This window comes from Mytilus californianus, unplaced genomic scaffold (genome assembly GCF_021869535.1).
Source record: "Mytilus californianus isolate M0D057914Y unplaced genomic scaffold, xbMytCali1.0.p SCAF_8, whole genome shotgun sequence".
NCBI lineage: Eukaryota > Metazoa > Mollusca > Bivalvia > Mytilida > Mytilidae > Mytilus > Mytilus californianus.
Window position 1 is genome coordinate 36838888 of NW_026262734.1, and position 24838 is coordinate 36863725.

A 24838-nucleotide genomic window follows, 5' to 3' on the forward strand; every position below is an offset into this window, starting at 1 on the left:
TAGCAGTTCCTTTTACTAAAAATATCGGCGCTGGATAACAGCAAACACATTATATTATAGTCATGCGGCAAAAGTTGACTTCAAATGCAGATGAAAAAACGTCTATTTTTTTTCGCTCAATTTTTTAATGGTCATTTGTACATAAATGGGATATATTTGTTTCACTTTGTAAAATATGAACTTAATTTTCTGGATGTTTAAAACCTAAATGGAACATAGGCACTTGGGGACAGGATTTTTTTTTTAGCCCTCCCGCTTTTTTCCAAAATCAGTTATTTTTTTGTTTTCTATTAATATCAATTATTTTCGAGTTTTTTTTTGTACTACATGGACATAAATATACTAGAAATAACTTGTATTTGCTATTTTCTATCTATTCCAAGTTTAATATCCACAGCGGTCACTGATATATTTTATCAGTCAAGTTACCAAAACGCCGACCACTAGCATGTACAAGGACATATAAGACTGCACATAGTTAAAACCCACCCCTACTGAAAATTGGTAATTTTCAGTCTTTTTTTCGATTTTAATACGACCTTGAGAGGTGAACATTGACCAAACTGTGTTTCTTTGTCTTATAGTTACAGCAGTCCATCCATACTGACTGGAAGTAAATGTGACTTGAGTGTCTTGCTGGGTAATTATTATTGGCAAGCCAGTCCGTTTTTATAGATTTCTGACAAAACGGTGACCTAGATTTTACAGACCAGATATCTTTTGGCCATATTATACCTCCTTGTGTTCCTGTACCACCTATGCATGTATTTATGATAATAGTTAATACCTACAGCCCATACCAGTAACGTAGTGGCTATCAAAAGACTCCAACCCCACCTGATTTTGGCTACTTTTCACGTTTTTCCGATTTGAACTCTTTTATAAAAAGGCCATTAAAGTTGCCATATTTTCATAAACACACATCTGAGAAGATTTTATGGAACATGAATTGCATGCTTGAAGTCTGTCAAGACAGTTCCGCTGGGGCAGTTCTAAAAAAGTATGGAGGGTCATACAGGCCATCAAAGAATGGTGGTCGCCATCACGACTACAGGCGGGATTGGGGCGAAGGGGTTAAACGTATTTTATCAAAATCGTCAAATTTGACTTCTGTAGGGTTGTGGGGGCGTTTTGGGTGTAAAACTGACCAAAACACTCGTTTAAGGTTGAAAATCGGAAAAAAATATTTTTAGTTTAAACGTATTTTATCAAAATCGTCAAATTTGACTTCTGTTGGGTTTTGGGGGTGCTTTGGGGTGTAAAACTGACCAAAACACTCTTTTGAGGTTCAAAATCGGAAATACAATATTTTTAGTTTAAGGATTATCAAATTTCTTGCTTGGCAAACTCTAATGTAAAACAATTCAAACGAGAAAACCAATGACCTGATTTATTGTACAAAACAATATTAAACGAAAAACAAATATATGACATATATACAGTAACAAACGACAACCACTGAATTACAGGGGTCTGACCTCGGACGGGTACATACGTACATAATGTGGTGTGATTAAACATGTTACATTGTAGCAGATGTACATTTATATGTATGATTTTGCATTCTGGCAATTAATCTTGTAAGTCTTACTCTGTTCAGTAAAAATAGCCTAAAATCATATTAAACATTATTTTGTTCTAATTTTTTTTTTTTTGTAAACATGTCTAATTTGTTTCAAAGTAAGTTAATAGGGCTACCACTAACCAAAACCAGACATCCACGTCTCAGTCCTAGTGTTATTTTAGGTGCATGAAAAGGCACAATAAAGAGTTTATTTTTATATTATTTTTCTTTGATGGTGTAATTATACATTGTACTTGACCCTAAATATGTCAAACATTACTTTTACAGCGCTGGAATCTTATGTTCTCCTTTATCCAATAATAATTACATTACATGTATGTTTCATTAGAATCCGTAATTTTTATTGGCTGATTACAATCCAATATCATATTTTATTTCCGTATAAAATACAACAGCTATGACTGCACCTGCTATCCGTGACAATGTTAAAATAATGCATTGAACTTACGAAAAGCTTGATATAACTCTTAATTTTTCATGGTTGTAGCATAACGATGTAATTATAAGAATTGAATGCTTTTATGATTTTATAGGGTTATAAAAGTGTTGATCGTGCGCATATTTTTGATATGATTCTCGGAAGCGTTTCATACAAAATGTGCTTCGGTAAATCCTTTTTACACCCCAATAAAATTATAAAAAAAAGCATTCAATTTTCAGAATAAAAGTTTCGTAAACAATCACTGTTTATTCGATAATAAAATCTTATAGATAACCTTCCAGACATTTTCGAATGGTCAAAGTTTAAATAGTTTTACGCATTCTCATCATTAAAATGCCTTCATTTTTCTAAGGAAAGACTATATATATATAAGTCTTACCTAAATTTTGTACTACCCATCTTCATCATTTGTATTGGGTCTAATCATGGAGGTATTATATTCCTTTTCATTTTACTTCGATGGTCTAATTGAAAAGAATATATTTACTTTGTTATCCAACTAGGACACATGGGTAACAATCGTTATGAAATAAGAAGATGTGGTGTGTTTGCCAATGTGACAATTATCCATCAAAGGAAGTCGATGTTAGCAAATATACGTCACCGTGTGGCCTTCAAACATGAGCAAATTAGTTGGGATGATGTATGTCATGGCTTTGCGAATCATTTCTTGGAATCTGTAGTCGAAGAAATTGAATACCATGAATATAAAGTGTTGTGGTTTGTACATGCATGTAAATTATCTTTACAAAACGGAAATAAGTCCCATGTAGGAGGGTCGGGACGGGGTTTACAGAATAAAGAATCATGATTAGCCCCCCCCCCCCCCCCCCCCAAAAAAAAAAATAAATAAAGAAGAGAGAAAAATCTAGCAAAAATTTAAAGAATAGAGAATAATAGGGTGCAACTGTATAAATAATAACTGTTGAAGACAAAAGAATTATGTGATATAATACTGATTTCAGAAATGAACGATGTCACGACAGAATAAAGAAAATTAATCCTTATCATAATTACAGAAAAAGATAAATAGTAAAATCATTTTCATGGGAATTTTACAGAATAAACGTTATTTCTAAAGATAAATAAAAATGTCCCAAATAATAAGGAATATAAAAATTAAGCCCCCATCCAAACCCTCATGTAGACGAGAATTGTACCTTAACTAGCCAGTCAGCCTACTAGTTTTTTTAATTTTATTTTCTTCTCCTATTTCGTTTTATTAAATTTTGCAATTGAGTTTTATAATAGTTCAATGTGTGGAAAATGTCAACAAAAGAATACTGTTCTACAACTTCATTTTAAAAATGTTATAGCCATATGAAACGAGTTTCTGATGATTATTCTGTTAAGAAAAATATTTAACCAATGCATTTTGTCATTTCGGGGCTTTTTATAGCTTGCTGTGTGGTATGTGTTTTGCTCGTTGTTGAAGGCCGTTCGCTGACCTATCCATTTATAGTTGCTTACTTCTATGTCATTTGGTATCTGGCAATCATACCACATCTTCTTTGTTATAATAAAAATTTCTAGTAGGATATTATTAAAAACTTAAGTTAGTAGGATTCCGGATTGTACTAGATTTACTTAAATTTCATTTGTTATTTTCACTTTATAAATAGGAAAACGAAATAAATGGTAATAAAATGCCATTATCGATACTTTATTACAGTAAAAACAAAATCTCTTACATGTAAGATACATGAACTTTTGTAAAAATCCTAAAATGATTTATTTTATAAAAACAAATTGCTAATATTTTGTATATGGCATTTTAATAAGATCACAGTTTGGTTTTACAACATAAACAACAAATTTTAATTATTAGAACTAGGTGTTATTCAATATAAAAGAGTCTATATAATATACTTAAAAAAAAAATAGTAATGCTTCTACATATTTCCTGAGTATCAAAATGTTATCCAAGGTTATATTTTGCTGTCAAAGAAAAAAAATTTAAATTTTCTCATATCTTTTTTGGTCAACTTATGCATTGAAGAACATCATTAACATCAATGAACTATTTTTTTGTCTGTAAGAATTTATACAATATTATGCAATGTCAGTTTGTTGTTGAGATAAATATGTGGTTTTTCTTCACGTTTCAGTACTAATATTCACTGAGGCCAACGCTAGTGCGATTGCCGAATTTCTAACTAGAAATGTCATGTTTTAAATTAGGTCACTGCATACGGAAAAGCTATCGGCGAATTAGAGTACGGGGTGACAGTACATTTCCTGAATATGTATATGAAATAAAGGATTTTCTAATAAAGGAAAGTCTATGTACACATGTGTACACACGTATTTCATAATAAAAATATCCACCCAGTTACATATAACATTTTCATCATTTTTATTAAATTTGATACATCATAATATATGACCTTAATATTATTTGGAAAAATGAATTATAAATTAAAACTGCATCAAATATGTCTGAAAGATTTGTATGCAATTCAATACAAAAACCATACTAATGTTACTCATTACAGCTATTTAACTTATTTCGAAGAACTTAAGTAAATGCTACTAACTGTGCTATTGTGAGTTGTTTGATTAAAATGATCGTGATTATTATATATCATGCTAAAGAAGTGAAAACCAGAAACGGATATGCACAGCATTTGACACTTTATGCAAAGTTTAAATGAATTTATATTAACCAATAGTTTGTGTGCTTACACAAAATTTTGCATCTTGCATAAATGAACGTACAGAAATCTTGAAAATTAATATAATTGTAATATTTTGCAGCATAAAGTCAAGTGTAAATGATTGTTTTTAAATATTAAACGGATGTTTTTATTTGCAGCAAATATTCATTTAAATATCAAAACGTTTGGACTGGTTTTATATATGTAAATAGTTTTAAAAAGAAAAGGTTGAAGGTTTAGTTTAAATATATTTTATTGCGAAATACAGAAAAAGAAATGGCCGCAAGTATTCCAACTTACAAAGATCCTCTTCAGTTAACAAACAAACATTATAACGACTTGACTCAAGCTAGCGAACAATTGTAGCGAACAATTAGCTAGCGAACAATTAGGAGTTATAATAACTAAAAAAAACACCATGCGATTGAGGGGAAAAAGGGGGGTGCACATTACGTGAATTTTGGTCCGATATATAGAGATTGTGACGGGTAACAATTATAAAGGTCTTGTAGAGGAAACATTGGCGCATCATTTAGGAAAATCCCCAGAGTGGTTTATGTTCGAACAGTTTGACGGGAAACCCCGAGTAACAAAAGATCAGAAGATACGAGAATATATTTCAAAATACATTATGTTAATGACAAACTAGTAAAACATTGTTTGAACGCTTCTATATTTGTTAATTAACTTCAGATTTTCGAACATATATAACTCTGGTGTTTTTCCTACACGATGCGTCAGTGTCGCCTCTACAATACCTTTATAGTCGTTATCCGTCACAAACTCTATAAATTAATCCAAAATTAACTTAAAGTGTCCTCCCCCTAATCTCATTTTGTCAATTTCAGTTTTTTACCCTAGCTTCAGATTTTCCAACATAAACCACTCTGGAGTTTTTCCTAAACGTTGTGCCAATGTCTTCTCCACAACACCTTTATAGTCGTTGACCGTCACAATCTCTATAATTTGGTCCAAAATTAACTCAAATTGCCCTACACCCTAATTTCAGTTTGTCTATTTCAGTTTTTTTTTTACACTAACTTCAGATTTTCGAACATGAACCACTCTGGAGATTTTCCTAAACGATGCGCCAATGTTTCCTCTGCAACACCTTTATAATCGTTACCCGTCACAATCTCTATAAATCGGACCAAAATTCACATAAAGTGCACCCATCCTAACCCCCCACCCCCCTTTCCCCCTCAATCGCATTGTGTCAATGTGTTACCTTATGATCAATGTATTCCAGCTGTCTATTAAATGCCTTATATGGATTTATTTAGTTCTGAAAGAAAAGCTTTGTATCCTTTATATATGAAGTATGGGTTCCCTTTTGTTTTAAGTTAATTTTGTCCTTAAGATTGATGTATTCTTATAACTGTTCGCTAGGTCTCTGTCATTGTTCGCTAGATCGAATAACGTGATTGTTTTATGACGATGTGATATTGTGGTTATTAGTTATAACTCCTAATTGTTCGCTACAATTGTTCGCTAGCGTGAGTCAAGTCATTACAATGCACATGCGTTAGCAATGAATATATAAAGAAATATCTTAAATGTAAAAACAATCAAATTTATTTTAAACTAAATGTGTCAAATAAAAAGGAAGTGTCTACTGAAGTATATTTCAGAAAAAGAAAAAAGAAGAAAAATGACAATATAAAGGGAACAGATTAAACAAAAAGAAGGAATGGTAGATAAAATACAAACAAATCATTCAAACATTTTTTTAAATAAAATATTTTTTGTGATCAATTCCTCTCCAAACATTTTGTTTGTTTGATGTACAATTAACTTATTTGAATATTTTAAAGGTTCTTCCATACAGTGTGGTAAGAGACTGCATATTCGACTTTGGCTAATTTAAAGTTATTTTCCAAAATAAACAGAAAGGGATGGGGTAAACATTTTCTTTTAGACATTTTGTTTTTCCAGTTGCTAACTGAAAAGTAGTTTTACGTAAATTTTGACAGATAAAATTCTCGATGTTAATTCCAATGATAAAAATGTTCACAGAATATTTTCTATACTTTGTACATAATTCAATCTGACAAACATCCACGTTCAGCATATCAAAAGGATTTATGATCATGTATTATATATGTGTGTGAAACAGTAATAAGAAAACAGAGGTTTTACATGTAAAGAAGGTTCATCTGATATATGTATATAATGTTGTACGCTTTGACAGTTTAACATTTATCTTTCATTATAATGGCCACTGGCTAATCATACAATATGGATGTGCAACACAGCATTGAATATAAGCAAATATTGATAATTTCTTTCTGAAAGAAATGTTACTCATCTTAGAAGGCTTCATTGTGAATATGTAATATCCTGAGAATAAAATAGCATAATAATAGATTTGAATTAGTCTGGTTTATTATGAGCCAGAATATTCTCGGGGAAATGAACATTTCTTATTCCGGACAAAAGTGTTCTTGCAGGAAATTTACATTGTGATAATACCATAAACCTGTTGAAGGCATTTCTGGTAAGCTGTTTTTAGTTTCATTTCTATAATTGTATGATATATATATCTCTTAGCCTGTACCAATTGACCGTATTATACTTAATTATTTTTTTTTTGCCATGGCGTTGTAAGTTTATCTTCGGCTTATAAGTTTTAAATGTCCCCTCATGGTATCATTTGCCTCTTTTTTTGTACAAACATTGAATGTACATGTTTCATATATTGTTCTACGCTTTTACTAAATTGGTATCAAAAACGTTATGCTATTTACCGGGATTTGAACCACTGTGTCACCCCTCTCCTAAATGATTTCCACTTAAGACAATGGAACAACTACATATAGGTTCCTCTACGCAGACAACAACAATGAGGAAAACTAAAACCGTTAAGTATGCTATACAAGGCCCTGACCTGATAAAATATAAAACATTCAAACGCGAAACCAGACGCCTTGATTTTTCCTTAAAAAATATCTTGCAAACAGCAATTAACGACAAAGAATTAATTACAGGCTCCTAATTTTGAACAGGCTCACGAAGATTGTCCCGGGGTTAAACATGACTAGGAGAGCCCAACCCTCCCTTACCCTTGAATAGTAGTGTACAGTTCTTATTTCTCAAATTTTTGTTAATTGGCGGAACCCGTCAGACATACATGTAGATATTTCTTTATTTTTGATTTGATTTGGATATCATTTACTATAATTGTTTTCATGCGGTAGTGCTTTTTCTCGCAGCTTTAGTTGTTAGATAGGTCATGTCCATTCCCACTATCATAATCAATAAAGACATTTTTTTGTTCTGTCATTATTGAAATAAATAGAAAACACAAAGGGGACAATCACAAATCATAAGTCAAATAAAAACAGATACATGTAACACCATGACAAAAAGAAAAACGACAAAGAGACGAACAACAACAAAAACAGGAAACTAAATATTGAGCATTTCAAACCCAACAGAACCCATGTGAGACAGGCTAAACTGTATCTATGATATCATTTATTTCGATTGGATAAATGCAGTCAACATAGTCGGCCAACATTTAATTATTCAATTAAAGGACATCAACAATGTAGGAGAAAGTGAAGACAACGGATAATGCCGGGTTCTTTGTCTTTGTATTTCTCTTGAGAAGCTCATGCATGAATTCTGATTTATAAATTTGTTCATTCTTGTTGGAAGTTCTTTTCAACATCACAAAAAACGTCGACGAACATCAGGTTTTTGTTTTCTTTTCAGCCATTGTATGGTAGGCTATTTTTTACTCGTGTTAATTCAACTCTATACTAATTTTTGGAATAAAGTAGTGTACTGCACTTTGTGTCAATCTTGGACTGACGAAAAAAATGTACACATTCACAAAAAATATGATGCGTGTAATACAAGTTTGTTATTATACGACATTGAGTTGATGTGTTTCGCATTTTGTTTTTTTATAACTTATCATATGGTATGGGTTTTGCTCACTGTTGAAGGTCGTACGGTGACCTATTATCTGTTTACATCCTTGTCCTTTTTGTACTTGTCTAATTGACAACCATATAATCCTTATCTTTACAGTCAATGTAAAGCTTGGCAGTTTTTACATTTTACTTTGAGAGTGCTATATCATTATATATTAATAAGTACTGACAAGTATATGGTTAAATGTGTCCACGTGTCTGTCTGTTTCACGCAACTCGACTTTTAGGCTTTTCACTGTTACGTAACGTTTATCGAATGTGATTGATAGCAGTGTGCATTTCTGCATGAAATCTTGGTTAATTATTAACAAAAATTGTGAAATTATTATCATTTACATTTATATCTTGGTAAATAACATGTCTACAGTTGGTTTTTTCGCTTATTTATCTGACTGTATAACAATGGACAATGGCTAACTTTCATACATTTCATTTAAGAAATGTAGTACTGAATTCTAGCAATATATTTATATATATTTGGCCTATTTCTTTATTATATATGCAGGAGGATAGATATGACCCAAAGGGCCAAATCCTTAGTTGCCCTGATAGGTCTTGCCGTGGTAAAAAAGAATTTATATAATGTTTTTGGGTGGACATATAAAATAAATTTAATTGACCTTGAAAGGCAAAGGTACTGGTCAGCGGTCATCTTTCGTTGTATCGTCTTGAGTTGCTGCACCTATATATGTAATAGATATTAAAAGCATAATTGAAGGAATACAGGGATATGTTCATGACACGACAATGTCCTTAAATCAATTAGTTTGACCTTGAGGTCAAAGGTCTCACGAATATCACTATGTTATGCATTAAATAGTCTTATGGTAATTATCAGTCATGCTTAGGATAATAAGTCAATGTCAAAGGTTATAATAGTTGTAAGCGAACCAAAAGAAAAACTATATACCCGGGTCGGTTTGGTGTCCCAAGATCTCTTCTGAGACACAGCTTAGGACGTAAATTAGGATAATCTTAGAAGTGTCTTAAGAACTGTGAGAACGTGCACATCATAGCTCTCTTTAGCGGAATATCTCAGCTAGGACGTTCTCATCGCTGTCGTTAGTGTTGGCTGAAAGTATAGAGTAGAGTATCTCAGCTAGGACGTTCTCATCGCTGTCCTACGTATTGGCTGAAAGTATAGAGTGGACTATCTAATCTTGGAAGTTCTCATTGCTGTCCTACGTGTTGGCTGAAAGTATAGAGTGGACTGTCTCAGCTAGGACGTTCTTATCGATGTCATACGCGTTTGCTGAAAGAATAGAATGGACTATCTCAGCTAGGACGTTCTCATCGCTGTCCTACGTGTTGGCTGAAAGTATAGAGTGGACTATCTCAACTAGGACGCTCTTATCGCTGTACTACGTGTTGGCTGAAAGTAAAGAGTGGACTATCTCAGCTAGGACGTTCTCATCGCTGTCGTTAGTGCTGTCTGAAAGTATAGAGTGGACTATCTCAGCTAGGAGGAATCTCATCGCTGTCGTAAGTGTTGGCTGAAAGTATAGAGTGAACTATCTCAGCTTGGACGTTCTCATCGCTGTCGTAAGTGTTGGCTGCAAGTATAGAGTGGATTATCTCAGCTAGGACGTTCTCATCGCTGTCGTTAGTGTTGGCTGAAAGTATAGAGCTGACTATCTCAGCTAGGATGTTCTCATCGCTGTCGTTAGTGTTGGCTGAAAGTATAGAGTGGACTATTTCAGCTAGGACGTTCTCATCGCTGTCGTTAGTGTTGGCTGAAAGTATAGAGCGGACTATCTCAGCTAGGACGTTCTCATCGCTGTCGTTAGTGTTGGCTGAAAGTATAGAGCTGACTATCTCAGCTAGGACGTTCTCATCGCTGTCCAAAGTGTTGGCTGAAAGTATAGAGTGGACTATCTCAGCTAAGACGTTCTCATCACTGTCGTTAGTGTTAGCTGAAAGTATAGAGCGGACTATCTCAGCTACGACGTTCTCATCGCTGTCGTTAGTGTTGGCTGAAAGTAAAGAGGCTGAGCGGACTATCTCAGCTATTATGTTTTCATCGCTGTCGTTAGTGTTGGCTGAAAGTATAGAGCGGACTATCTCAGCTAGGACGTTCTCATCGCTGTCGTTAGTGTTGGCTGAAAGTATAGAGCGGACTGTCTCAGCTAGGAGGAATCTCATCGCTGTCGTAAGTGTTGGCTGAAAGTATAGAGCGGACTATCTCAGCTAGGACGTTCTCATCGCTGTCGTTAGTGTTGGCTGAAAGTAAAGAGGCTGAGCGGACTATCTCAGCTATTATGTTTTCATCGCTGTCGTTAGTGTTGGCTGAAAGTATAGAGCGGACTATCTCAGCTAGGACGTTCTCATCGCTGTCGTTAGTGTTGGCTGAAAGTATAGAGCGGACTATCTCAGCTAGAACGTTCTCATCGCTGTCGTAAGTGTTGGCTGAAAGTATAGAGCGGACTATCTCAGCTAGGACGTTCTCATCGCTGTCGTAATTTTTGGCTGAAAGTATAGAGCGGACTATCTCAGCTAGGACGTTCTCATCGCTGTCGTAAGTGTTGGCTGAAAGTATAGAGCGGACTATCTCAGCTAGGACGTTCTCATCGCTGTCGTAATTTTTGGCTGAAAGTATAGAGCGGACTATCTCAGCTACGACGTTCTCATCGCTGTCGTTAGTGTTGGCTGAAAGTAAAGAGGCTGAGCGGACTATCTCAGCTATTATGTTTTCATCGCTGTCGTTAGTGTTGGCTGAAAGTATAGAGCGGACTATCTCAGCTAGGACGTTCTCATCGCTGTCGTTAGTGTTGGCTGAAAGTATAGAGCGGACTATCTCAGCTAGAACGTTCTCATCGCTGTCGTAAGTGTTGGCTGAAAGTATAGAGCGGACTATCTCAGCTAGGACGTTCTCATCGCTGTCGTAAGTGTTGGCTGAAAGTATAGAGCGGACTATCTCAGCTAGAACGTTCTCATCGCTGTCGTAAGTGTTGGCTGAAAGTATAGAGCGGACTATCTCAGCTAGGACGTTCTCATCGCTGTCGTAATTTTTGGCTGAAAGTATAGAGCGGACTATCTCAGCTAGGACGTTCTCATCGCTGTCGTTAGTGTTGGCTGAAAGTATAGAGCGGACTGTCTCAGCTAGGAGGAATCTCATCGCTGTCGTAAGTGTTGGCTGAAAGTATAGAGCGGACTATCTCAGCTAGAACGTTCTCATCGCTGTCGTAAGTGTTGGCTGACAGTATAGAGCGGACTATCCCAGCTAGGACGTTCTCATCGCTGTCGTAATTTTTGGCTGAAAGTATAGAATGCATCATAATAACATAATCAAGGAAGATGATGTAAAAATATAAAGATAGTTTAATACTAAAAAAATTAAAAAATAAATTGATGATAATTATTAGAAAGTTTACCAATTATTGTTGATTTCAACTTTAATTACGTCTTATTGTAGGGAACAATTAATCCAACTATTTATTAAAATTGTAAACTTTTACAGTTGCACTAAGTATTATTATTGGTTCCAGTTTTTGAGAAAGATTTATTGAAGTGGTATAATAAATGATAGTAGCGAACACTACAGAAATCAAAGACAAAGCTCATGCATCTTTCATATAAAAAAGTAAAATAATGAAAATACCGAACTCCAAGTAAAGGAATAGGACCAATTTTCCCTGTATCTGTTTCACTCAAAATGTGTTTGTCAAATTTTGCATCGAAAACATCGTTAATCAAGATCAAATAATTTGTATCCGAAAGACAATACATAGTTTGACTTCCAAAAAGTTTATGGTTATGGTTAACGATGCCCTTCTCGTACATTATTTGGATAAATACTCAAAAAGTGCCACAATCTCTTAAACGATTGCGGTTTTGGTCATTCTTTATGCGTTTATAATGTCTTGACCTGTTCATAAATAAGTCAAAATATTGTAACTGAAAGTACACTTATTTGGCTGTGATAATAAGAAATTGCAAGACTTTTCGAAAATGTCCCTGGTATGAAATAAATTTAGAAAAAAATGGGCCTACTCCAAGTATATATTTATTGTAGTGCAATTATTTAATAACGGTAAACGTAAAATAGCATTTGCGTGAATATTAGCAATGTCTGGTTTGTAACTTTAAAGAAGCCAAGCTACAAACTCTCTATTATGAAACGGAAAAGCGCAAATATATATCCGAAAATGAGAACCTTCGACAGACCACCATCAGACATCTAAATTGATTTTCTTAACATAGGGCAAATTGAGAAATGTTTTAAACCCACTTAGGAATACGATATGTCGTATACGTGTACATGTATATAATATAGGATTGGCAAAATAAATATGTAAACATTCATTGTGTTTTTTGTAGGATCTTTATCATTATGTAACAGCAATATTACAAGTATATACGCCTGTCTACTTAATTAAACTAATCTAACTTGTCTGTTTTTGAAACTGCATTTTTATTGAACATCAGCAGATATTAGTCTAAGAGCTATTGTATAATTTCATTCAACTTAAATACATGTTTACTTATCAGAGACACGTAGGTTAGAAAAAAAATAATTAAAAATAACAAAGCGGTATTATCAGTCGGCATTTTTCCTTAGTCAAAAGATTGTAATAAAAGCTTCGTCATCTGTTGTTTCTAAAAAAAAAACGTTGAATAGAATGAAAATTTGTCTTATAAAATTACAATATTTGTTTTTATTTCAGTAAGAAATCATTTATTTTCGATATGTTTACTTCAATATTATGATAACATTTATTTCATAATGCATTTGTCTCTGGAACCTTGCCGTTTAATAAAACAAAGAAGATTTTAACAATGCAAAAAAAAATCAAATCTGTTTCAATTATCCATTGTTATTCCAGTTGCGCTTTCGGTCATGTACATGAATATAAAAATAATGAGATGTGGCGCGATTGCCAATGAGACAACTATCGACAAAAGTTCAAACAAAGTGGATGTAAGTAATCATATTAGGCAATCATACGGCCTTCAACAATGAGAAAAACACATACCGTTTAGTCGGCTATAAAAGACCCCGACATGAAAAATGTGAAACAATTCAAACGAGAAAACTAACGGCCTAATTTATAACAAAACAGTTTACGAAACACAAATATAACAGACATGAACCAACGACAACCACTGAACTTGGGACAGGCACATAAAGAATTCATAAAGAATTCGGCGGTTTTAAACATGTTCGTTAGCGCTCAACCCTCCCCAAACCGATGGGAAAGAGGTGTAACAGCACAACATAAGAGAACAAACTATAAAAAAATCAGTTGCAATTGGCAATTCAAAAGATCAGTTCGAGGCTCAAAAACAACGAGCATGAAAACAACAGACACAAAGCACCGATATAACAGTACTCGCAGTTGGTGAAAGCTCGTTCATAACCAAATGCAGCTAACAAATAAATCAGACTAAAGTTGGTTGGTTTTTGATTTTCTACATGATCTGTCTTTAACGACCACTTTGATCAATAAAAAAGCTAGGACAATATTATCCTTTGTCCTGGGTTTTCAACTTTTAGTTTAAGTCAAAGTTAGATGATATACCTGTTACATGTGGTATTAAAGGCATGAAGGTGTTAGGGTAGATTTTTTTTTCACGGAGTGTGTTAATCACCCTAACACCTTCATCCAAGGGAAGTATGTTTTTTTTATTATACTGAATGCCTTATGATGCAAGTGTGCACTATGTTATTAGAAAGTGTTCTGCCTCAATGCATAGTATAACCATAAGCCACAAACAGGTATAATCATTTATTCCGAAAACCATGAAACAATGAATTCTACATAGGTGTGCTGTGATATTGGTAAAAAGCTACAAAAAACAAAAACAAAAACTTTAGCTAACTCATCATACTCATGACTGCAAAAATCATAAAACTAACAGCTCAAATCTATGTATCAAAATGAATTTTCAATCAAATCGTTCAAAAATTATAGCACCAAATGGCTTTCCATACATTTTGTAAAAACACTGACATAGTTCACTGGTGTTAAACTGATAATCGTAACTGGAATTACGATGAGCCCAATATGGCGACGGCAGAAATAGGTAAAATCTTTTCAGTCATTTTTTCTCAAATGTAGCCCGTTGTTGTCAAGAGTTACTCAGCTGCAAGGTTTTTCTATACCATTACATCATATTTGAATCGTAACGGTGCACTATAATTGTCTAAGTGCTTAGAAAACTGCCGTCGAAAAATTCGGGATGATAATCGTAACTCGCAAAAATGATGATCGTAATTTCGGTATTAATAAATAAGAAGATAATCGTAACTGGATAGTGTTTGATTGGTATTGACACGAAAAACGTCTATCTAATAGCATATGATGAAAATATGGTGATGAATTAATCACGAAAACGTTCCAACATCTTATGACATTTCTTTTTGCGCATATATGATTAACAGTTCTAATGTAAACAGCTACATCCTAGTATATATCATAAAATTGGAAGGGGGACCAGCTTCAATAAATTTGTAAATGTGGAAACACGAACTATGTTAAAATACTGAAAACTCCAGGAACTAGGATCGTCACAAAATATGGGAGAAAATTTTAAAAAATGTCATCATGATCTCTTCATGTTTAGAGTTAAAAAGAAATATTTTTTGGTATTCTATTTAAATACGGACTTATAAACAAATGTCACACCTTTTTGAATGTGTAAAAAGTTGTATAGCCCATAAATACTATAAAAATGCTTAGCTACTTCATGACCGTCACTGACATTTCGATATTTCAGAAAATAACTATAAATTTTAACAACACCAATTTAATTTGGCATTCTAATAATATGACATCCTTAAAACGTTTAATGATAATATAAGAGTAGAGAAAAGTTGAAATGCTTTGTGTGGTATGGAGTTAAGCACATGGTGACGTGAAGTTCATTGGCAAACATGGATTTGTGTTCTTTAATAGTTTGGCCAAAGGCCCGAAGATCAAGAAATCAAATTGATGTGGCCTTTAATTACCTTACAAGCTATATTTATTCAAAGAATGACTGCAACTTTAAGAAATCATAGCGCATACATATTCCGCCATATCTGAAACAAACTGATTCAAGAAATCATAAATACTTGGTATATGAAAAATATGCTGCATACATGTACATATGCATGGAAGTTATTGTAGAGAAAAAATATTGAAGGTAACAAAGAACATTTTTGTACTTGCATAATTACCATATACTTAGTACTTTTCTATCAAATGAAAACAAAAATTAGCCTTTCATAATTGTCATGCATTTTTCTGAAGCAAAAAATATTTGTTTGATTATCTATTAAAGTCTTTGTAATTAAACCAGTTTCGACCGTGATGATCTACATATTATGCCTTCTGAGGACCAATACACATATATATATAATATATATTTGTGTTTTTTTTTTTCATTCCTTCAAATGCTTTGCAAGACTATACGCGCCATTTAGTTAAGGCTAATAAAAACAATAAACACAAGTAACAATAAACACAAGTAACAATAAACACATGGAACAATAAACACAAGGAAAAATAAACACAAGGAGCAATAAACACAAGTAACAATAAACACAAGGAACAATAAACACAAGGAACAATAAACACAAGTAAAAATAAACACAAGTAACAATAAACAATAGTAACAATAAACTGGTAACTATTCTAGATCCTTTACCATCCACCCTGTTTAAAGAAACGTCCTAAAATACATGGGTATTTAATCAAAATATTTGAATTTAATTTTTAAAATCATATAAAATATCAGTGTAAAACAGAACAAAAGTGAATTCACTTGAAAAATATGAACGGCTATTTTAATCGGGATACATTTCACTCCAAAATTAAACTATATGTATTTCTATTGAAATATAAGGAAAAGGGCAAAATGAAAACTCATATCCACCAATCAAAGTATCAACTGTTAAATCCAATAATGCAGTTAAGTAACTGATGGAAAATTTTGTTTATTTCTCGCAGAAATATAGTATAAACGTTCAGTTTATAGCACCTCCCCCCCCCCCCCCATTTCCCTTTTACATAATTTGTGGACCCATCCCCGAACATAAACAACAGGGAACTCAAAACTGACAGCGATCTTATGATAAATGAGGTCTGTATAAGGCACGGGGGAAGGAGTGGTGTCACTTCTGGCGTGCTGCTGAATTTTAAAAAAAATATCCCCTTTCATATATTGCCGAAGACCAAAAATCTGATCCATGTTATAACTTATATATTTATATAGGAAGTAACCCACAGCCACCCGCGTGGTATAGGGAATATTGAGATAGGGGAGGGGAGGGGGGGTTAACTTGCCCTTTTTATTGATTTAAAAGTCGATTGTATAAATATAAGGAAAAGGGCAAAATGAAAACTCATATCCACCAATCAAAGTATCAACTGTTAAATCCAATACTGCAGTTAAGTAACTGATGGAAAATTTTGTTTATTTCTCGCAGAAATATAGTATAAACGTTCAGTTTATAGCACCTCCCCCCCCCCCCCCCCCCATTTCCCTTTTACATAATTTGTGGACCCATCCCCGAACATAAACAACAGGGAACTCAAAACTGACAGCGATCTTATGATAAATGAGGTCTGTATAAGGCACGGGGGAAGGGGTGGTGTCACTTCTGGCGTGCTGCTGAAATTTAAAAAAAATATCCCCTTTCATATATTGCCGAAGACCAAAAATCTGATCCATGTTATAACTTATATATTTATATAGGAAGTAACCCACAGCCACCCGCGTGGTATAGGGAATATTGAGATAGGGGAGGGGGTTAACTTGCCCTTTTTATTGATTTAAAAGTCGATTGGATATATGCAATATTTAAGGCAAAACATATGGCATATTGAAATGTGGTATACGGGACTTTCATTTGAAAGGATTGCACTTTTGGGATATGGGATAATATGCTAATACCCTCCCCCCCCCCCTTCCCCACTTCCAAAAAAAAACCCTAAACGCGAAAACAACATTGAAAATTTGAAAGAATTTAAATTATCTATTTACCACAATAACTGACTCGACAGCTGCTTCATTTTCCATATCTTTAACAGGTACATGTATATATTAAAAGGTTATGCATAGTATTGTCAGTTATAAATCGAGATATATATTCATGTAAGTAAATTTGTCCTAAATATTAACCTGTAAGCTGCTTCATTATTTTTTATTTTGCGCATTAATGTCATCGTTTAACTGGACATTGCCTTTTTAACACACAAAATACCATTGACAAGCTGGAAGACACATTTATTATTTTTCAGTTACTATTATCCCATAAAGAAATTACGATTATCAAACAAGAAAAATGCCATCGAATTACGATTATCATCCCGAATTTTTAGACGGCAATTTTCTAAGCGCTTAGACAATTATAGTGCACCGTTACGATTCAAATATGATGTAATGGTGTAGAAAAACCTTGAAGCTGAGTAACTCTTGACAACAACGGGCTACATTTGAGAAAAATGACTGAAAAGAGTTTACCTACATGTATTTCTGCCGTCGCCATATTGGGATCGTCGTAATTCCAGTTACGATTATCAGTTTAACACCAGTGATAATTAATGATAATCATATTTCACGTTTGGTTGATATACAAATACACATAATTTATATGAATGTGAAAACATATTAACTATCATCATACTATCATTAAAAACTATGAATTATAAACTTACATTGTGAGTCGGCGTAGTTTATGATACTTTTAAATGCGTTTGACCACGTTTTTGCTTTTAATGTAGGAACCAATAAGTGATGGGGGAAAGAAACGAACTTCAAAGTATAACAAATCTAACACCCCAAAAAGTTCGGGAAAACGTATCAAAAAACGATAGAAGTTCTTTTTAACAATCAAAAGTCAACACTGGTACAGTACACTCCCTGTCTGATATCATTCCCTTAATATCATTTTCTTACAAATTCTAATATACCAAATGTAAAAATAAATCATAGTTTTAACTATTACAAAAATCATTTCTATCGAATTTCATTTCTTTAGCAGAGAATACACGCTAAAAATACAAACATCAGTTCACTTAAAAACTTGTTCATACATTGTTCTTATAAAGTATTCAATATTCATAATCAGTCTACCAACATAACCATCTCACTTATCGGTCTAGTATATGTAACAGCTTTTCCCTCCTTATAGATGCGAATGCGAGCCTTGCGTACTTTTTCATCATCACAATGCCTAGTGGCCATTCTCCTCAGTAAACAGATTTGTCTCTCATAAGATTAACATCTCCGACCTTAATATTGTCCTTGTCAACATGCCATTTCTTCTCTATTGCAAACATTGTAGATAGTCTGACCTTCAATGCTTCCAGAATATATCTAATAGTACTTGCACGATACATATCCTTAAGATTATATGTGTCCGTTATTACAGGTTAGTAGTCTTGTTTTCCAGTTAAGAGCATCGATGGACTTAGAATCAAAGGCATTTCCGGGTCTGATGATATTTGAGCAATGGGTCTTGCGTTAATAATTGCGGTTACTTCAGCTAAGAATGTTGTTAAACTTTCATGAGTCAAACTTTTACTACAGCATCTAATATCATTCGTGTGACTCCTATCATCCTCTCACCCCCCCCTTTTCCCTCCCACCCCCCACCCCCATGTGGAAAGAGTGGGGAGCGTTAAATTCCCATATTGAACCAGATTCATATAGAAAGTTTTTAATTGTCCCATCTTCAACATGTATAGCTTCGATATCTAAATCATCAGTAGCACCAATGACATTCGTCCCACGATCAGAACGATACACTTTGACTTGTCCTCGCAATGACTGGAACCTACGTAGTGTATTAATGAACGACGAACTACTTAATGATTCGATCACCCCTATGTGTACTGCTCATGTAATCATACATGTGAACAAAATAGCCCACCTTTTACTATTTGCAGATCTTCCACGTGTTTTACGAGCTAGCACTTGCCAAAGTCCGAAGGTATCCAAACCTACAAATGTGAATGGAGGTCCTGGTGTGAGTCTATCGGTAGGCAAGTCCGCCTATTTTTTTGTTCCTGAAACTTTCCTCGCATTTTTCTGCATTTAACACATTTTTGTATGAATGACGAAATTAAGCGTTTAGCTCCTATTAGCCAGTATCCAGCGCTCCTTAACGCTCCTTCGGTTAAATGTCTACCCTGATGTTTCACTAAATTGTGGACGTGGTCTACATGAAGCTTACTAATGTAACTATTTTTCGGAATGATATTTTCTCCTGTCGGAAGCCATGCTTTTGCCTTTTCCAAACGTCCTCCTACACGAATCAAACCTCGCGAATCCAAAAATGGTGAAATAGTGATTAAAGACGATTGTTTTGAAATTCTTGTGGCTCCAGCCAAACATTCGATCTCTTGTGAAAACACGTCCTTTTGACATTCCTTGAAGATAAATAATTCCACTTTTATATAACTATCTACTGACATGACATTTTGACAAAAAAGCCAACCTTCGGTGACCTTGGCACGATTTGTTCTTTAAACTGAATGACTGAGTCACATGTTGCAGCTGTGATATAGCTTTCACAAGCCGTTTCCAACTAAAGAATTTTTCAACACGCTCCACTAATGGCGCCAGCGCATTTATTGAAGTTTTCGACACACTTAACTCCGTTCTTATATCCTTATCATCATCAGGACTGACTAACTGATATAATGTTTTGACATTGCGTTGTGCTACTTCGTCAGAGTTATTCATCCATCTCGGTTCAAGAAGCCATGTGTTGTTCTCCATATCGACATATACTGAATATATTATGCCGCAAATCTGCGGGGTTTAAATGTGATGGGACGAACTGCCACTGATTTAACGACGATACACTAAGAATGCGTTCAATTCTGTTTGACACGTAAGTATGAAAACGTCTTGTCTGATTAGTGATATATCCCAACACAATTTTACTATCTGAAGAGTTCTTGATAGAGTCCAACGGAACGTCTAAATTTTGGGATCATATTTCCAATTTCGGTTGCCAAGACAGCCCCATACAGTTCTCATCTTGGAATTGTGTTTCCGCTAAGAGAAGCTAGTTTCGACTATCCCATAATTTAACCTAGGGTACTGTTTCCAAATTTGTCGATAGCTCTCAAATATGCTGAAGCCGCAACTGCCTTCTCTGAGGCATCTGAGAATACATGTACTTTTAAGTTGTTCATAACACTGATTGACATGGGTATGTTCATGCGGGGTATCCTTAGTTCTCGAATTGATAAAACAGAGATTCTCCATTCATTCCATTTCTCTTGAAAACTTTGTGATAAAAAAATCATCCAAATCAGTACCCGGCGGAGATGCACCTCGTAACAAAATCTGTCCTCTAGTTGTGAGGGGTGACGGAAATCCAATCGGATCAAAAATCCTGTTCAATGACGAAAGAAAACCTCTACGAGTACAGGGTTTATCATCTTGCAATTGGGTAAATATAAAGCTATCACTATTCAAGTCCCAAGCGAGGCCAAGGCTAAAAATAGTCTTCACACAAGTTTAAATTCTTGAGATCCTTTCCAATATCATTGGTAGGGAAAGCCTGCATTACGTCGCTGCTATTCGATGTAATCTTGTGTAACCTAATGTTACCTTCTGTCTTCAGCGCCTTCTGTGTTCTTGTTATGAGATCAATCACTTGTTCACTATCGGGCAACGAAAAGAGCCCATCGTCAACGTAAAAATCCTTGTTGAAGAATGTATTTTCATCAGAACCAAATGTTTCACCCGAGTTTTCCACCGTCTTACGTAGTCCATATGTGGCCACTGCAGGAGACGCGCTATTGCCAAAAACATTGACGCACATACGATGTTCTATAAGCCGATTATCTGGGTTATTGTCCTTGTACCAAAGGAACCTCAAAAATTGTATATCTTCTTATCTTACGTAGAACTAATAGTTTTAATAAACAATCAGTCATTGTAACACCTTTGTGGATTGACATTATCTCCAATATGAGCCAACTGACAGTTTTCTTTTACATACAATGTATTTATACAAGGTTCAAATATAGTTCCCCTACCATTGTTCATTACATTAGTCTTATTCACATTGAGGAAATTTGGTTTGTGCACTTTACCTAAGCAAACATTATCTATAATTACCAAACAGAAAACGAGCTCCTGGGCAAATGGTGTGCATTTCGGCCCTGTCAGTTGTCTCTACAAGTGGTGCACTTCTTGGACATTTTTGCCAATTTAAAGTTGAATGTCTATTTTCGGATTAAAATCTAACATTTGATGAGCTATCTCCTGTAAATGGGGATACGATTTCGCTATAGTATACTGAATGGCTGATGTATTTATACCTAACTGATCAATCAGCTCTGTCTTAGCAAGAGTCCTGTTACTTTGAAATAGCGTACAAATTCACGGCTTTATCTGGGAAGTTCTTCGGGTACACACGGACCTGAACGGTTTTTCCACATGATTTACCACTAAATCCACACAATGACGTGCACTTGGATGACACAATGTGATCATCAGCATTTTGCTTTGTTTCAGATGATTTCTCCCCGCCGTCAGGAGAATAAGATTTTGCAGAAAAATGCATTGCAGTTATATGATAACTACTTTCACAATTTTCACATTTAACCGTCACGGTGCAATTTCTTGACATGTATGTTGTCGAATGACAGCATTTGAAACAAATCTTATTGTCCTTCAGATATTTTCTACGTTCTTCATAAGTTTTTGCTTTGAAAGCTCGACAAGTATTCAGATGATGATTGGCTTTATGAATAGCACAACGAACAGCCTCTTTCTCTTCGTTCTGTTTCAGATTCACATCTGTTTTTTGGTTAAACACCGACGCTGCGCCATGGTTAACTTTCCGAGTATCATTTGTTCTTCTAGAATATGTCGTTTCAGTATTATTATAAATAAAGGCAAGATCGTTTTTGACTGCACTAACCTCTGTGATAAATTGCACAAAATACGAAAAAGGTGGAAATGGTACATTGTTTCTCAGTTTGTATTGCGATGCGCGCGTTGTCCACTAGAAGGAGAGTCAAAATATGACAATAAATTCGAAAATGTCTCATTCTCTTTCGAAGATTCGATTTGTGTGAGTATATTCAATAGTTCATAAAGTCGACTATGATCCTTGTTTGTTATTTTTGGAAACTTCTGTACTTTTGTTTTAATTGCCGCCTCTACCATCTCAGGTCTACCATAGCGTTCGTCGAGGCGTTCCCATATACGACGAAGACCAGTATTTGAATTGTTCACATTCGACGCACGACTATTTTGCGAAAACTTAGAAGATTCACGGCCGAGCCATTTTACTAATAAATCCATTTCTTTTTTTCTTTTAAAGCCGTAACTGAGAGTTCTTCTGTAATACTTTTAAAAGTAGCTTTCCATGAAGCGTAAGTTTCCGGACAGTCATCAAAGTTCTGAAACCTAGAAAGTAATAAATCTTTCTTTAATAAAAACTTAGTCAAGTCGGACACTACAGGCCGATCATGTTTTGGTGGCAGTGGTGGCTGAGTAAATTCAAAATCAGCTGCGCACGGATTTAATGTTTGTTTTGGCCGAATTTCTGGTTTTATATCTTCAGCTATCGATCAATCCAAACTATCAACTTCATATTTCGGCAAATTCATTGGCGTAGGATTCATGTTAAAATGGTTCCGAGGTGTCGGATTATGCGAACTGAAATTATCATGATTATTCGGAATAACTTGTGGAACATTGTTATTCTTGTCTTGACTTCTGAGTTGTTCTACTTCTTTAAATTGTCATTCACATATTTCTCTGTTAGTGTCATTTTCACTTTTTCTAACGGCTCTTTATCTTCTTGTAAAGACAACGATCTTTTATCGCTCTACAACTTCAGCCTGTTCACGATCCCTTAAAGCCTTAGACTGTGTTTCTTATTCACTTAATCTTGCTTTTTGCTTAATTGATTTTGTTTGTTGCTCAACATATTGTAACTTTGTTCGCTGAACTTCTGCTTTTACACGTTTCTGAGCTATAACCGAACTTGAAATAGACCCACATTTACCATTATTGTGCGAGCGGACAGACTGCACACTCAGGAGCTACTGACATTGTTTCGGCTGCGGTTAATTTCAATGTCTTTATTTGTGGTATTGTATTGTCAATTATTTCAGTGCACTTTTTAAACTCCTTCTTAAAAGTGGATAATGTTTCATTACTGTTTTCATTATTTTTGCGTGTCAAAAACTGGATATAATTATCTGAGGTTTCACAATATTTTCACGGGTCCTTCACGAACTTCAAAGAACAACAAATCTAACACTCAAAAAAGTTCAGGATAACGTATCAAAAATCGATAGAAGATCTTTTTAACAATCAAAAATCAACACTGGTAACAGTACAGAAGGACAATTGTAAAAAATAAAGTCATAAATTAAGATTGTTTACTAATTACAACAACAAAATGACGGAAATGATGTTGAAATAAGAATCGGTGAACCTTGGCCAGAGCGGATGTTAATTGTTCCGGATCAGCAAACCTCGGGCTCGGCTGGTGTATGTTAGGCATTAACACCCGTTGCTGATATTATCACATGTTGCTATGGGTGGGCGGGGCTTATGAATGGTTAGTGAAAATTAACAAATGCCGCGTGTCCAGTGAAATGAATGGATGATACAAGAAATTTGCATGAAGTATTATAATACCTTATTTTTATCATGGAAGTATTATATTGATAGTAATACCATGTGTTTACCAATCCGATATTGTATATGGTGCCTTATCGCCGTAATCGACTTATCAAAAGACTTAAATAGAATCTACACGGCGGGTGGCACTATACTGGAACAGGCACTATCCCTTATTGTTCACCTGCTTTCATTTTTTTAGGAGGTCTTATGGTACTATATTGTCTGTTGTTTTCTTCTTAATGTTAATTTCATACAAACGTGAAAACTTTGGATCAATGCATGCATTCACTTTGATGTATTAGTCCCAGTTAGAACCTATATGCGTTTTTATCGGAAATAATTGTACAATGAGCAGCAATGTTAAAAGTAAATGTTTGCAGGAACCGGTAATCCCGTGGTTGTCATTCGTTAATGCTGTCTGCTATACTTGATTTTTTTTTCATTGTTGTAGTATAATCAGGACTTTAATTTTCTCTTTTGAGTTGTTTAACAATTATATGTCATACTAGTGCCTTTTATATCTTACATCAGTATACAGTATGGATTTTTCTCATTGTTGAAGGCAGTACGCTTATGGTGACCTGTAATTGTTTACATTATTTGGTATAAGTTTGGCTGT

The 24838-nt window shown here is 34.5% G+C and overlaps 1 protein-coding gene across 1 annotated transcript in view; it reads left to right on the forward strand.

Annotated features, from left to right (window-relative positions):
- Positions 1-6795: 6795 nt before the first annotated feature.
- Positions 6796-24838, forward strand: part of LOC127711038 (beta-1,3-galactosyl-O-glycosyl-glycoprotein beta-1,6-N-acetylglucosaminyltransferase-like) — a 38060-nt gene continuing 20017 nt past the window's right edge. Inside the window, exon 1 of the mRNA XM_052216986.1 lies at positions 6796-7181. The gene's annotated coding sequence lies outside the window, so the exon portion shown is untranslated. The remainder of the gene's footprint in view (positions 7182-24838) is intronic.